The sequence below is a fragment of the Charadrius vociferus genome, unplaced genomic scaffold, assembly GCF_000708025.1.
Source record: "Charadrius vociferus isolate BGI_N301 unplaced genomic scaffold, ASM70802v2 scaffold1263, whole genome shotgun sequence".
In the NCBI taxonomy this organism is placed as follows: Eukaryota; Metazoa; Chordata; class Aves; order Charadriiformes; family Charadriidae; genus Charadrius; species Charadrius vociferus.
This window is the reverse complement of record NW_009647571.1, coordinates 97482-99145: the sequence shown is the minus strand read 5'-3', so window position 1 is coordinate 99145 and position 1664 is coordinate 97482.

Sequence of the window (1664 nt, the reverse complement as noted above, 5' to 3'; positions counted from 1 at the left end):
ACTTTCTTTGGCTAAAGGCAAACAGAAAAATGTGTCTTTTAAATCTAATACTGTAAACCACACTTGATTATTTCACAATTTAGTAAGTAAAGTATAAGGATTGGCCACCACAGGGTGTAAATCTTTAACAATTTTATTTACTCCCCTTAAATCTTGTACTACTATGGGAATGGCATTCTTCACCCTCCCTGGGGTCCCAGCAGCCCATACTCCTGGGTGTACCCGATTGATAATTTCTTCAGTTTCGGGTACTGGTGCAGTGGACTTTCCAGGGTATATTAGGGCTGAACTTAAAATTTCAATTAATTGGTTTTCTTTTACCTTTAGTTCCATGGTTCCCTATTTCTGCTTCCAATTGTTCCAATAAAACCTGACCCAATAATGGCCTGGGTGATTTTGGTAAATATAGAAATCGGTGTATTCCAATCTGCTTTCCCAACTTAAATTTGAGCAGCTTCAAAACTAATGCCTTTTCCTGTTGGCCAGTGGCTCCTATTACATTCACAAACTACTTATAGGTATCAGTTCTTGATTCACAACAGAGAAAGAGACCCCTGTATCTACTAAGAATTCTATTTCTTTCTCTTGTCTCCCTAGCTTTATTTTAACCAGTGGATCTGCTAGGGTAGATGCCCCAGGCCCCCATCAGTTGGCCTCTGCTTCAGCTATCAAGGTCTGCGGAATTTCCTTACACTTCGAACATTCATTTTTCCAATGCCCTATTCCTCGGCAAATTGCACATTGATTCCTTTCTAACCCTCCTCCTCTATTTCCAAAGGCCTTCCCCTTCCTCGTCCTCTAAAATCCTCCTCTATTTACCATTCCTCTCTGTTCCAAGGCTGCCACCGTAGCTATTGCCATCACTTTCATCAATTTTCCTCTATCCACATCCTCCCGATTCCTAAAAACTCTCCATGCCTCCTCAAGCAACTTCTCTAAGTCTCTCATATCCGGTTCTTTTAATCTCTGTAACTTCTTTCTTATATCTATACTACAATCCCTTTGCCATTCCGGGTGATTTCACAAGGTAGAAAACATATCTGCATACATAACTTCGTCCCACTTTCCTTCTCTCTGCAATAACAACATTAACTGCAAGATAGTACTATAATCCAAAGATCTGTTAAAGGGCCGTTTTTCACCATTTTCTAGTTTGTACAGGGGCCACCACTGATTACAATACTTGATTAATGTTTTCCTGTTTACATTCCCACCTGGTGGTCCCCCTATATCTTTCCAATGTGCTAAAATACATCCTAGGGGGCTTTTCTTTAAAATACCACCACTTTGTTGTCCTCCCATTTTACTGATTCCTGATTTGATTTTCTAATCCACAAAACACATATACTGTATAAACAACCCTGTCTTTCTTATCCCAATTTGTCCACACGTGACACTTAGGACAACTAAAGTCCCAACCAAAAGTTATCCACAGTTTCCGACTATACCCTATACACTCTTAAAACAAAAATAGGGTTACACGAATTATTGTGATGCAACAAACACCATTCAGGAGGACACATTCAAACGCACTTTGGACACTATTCACAGCTATTTTACAGCAACACGAATATGGAACTATTAGGCTTCAAACAAACAAACAAACTCTTTTCCAGAATTCCTCCACTCTGCTGTCCTCTCAATTTACACTTTCACGACACACA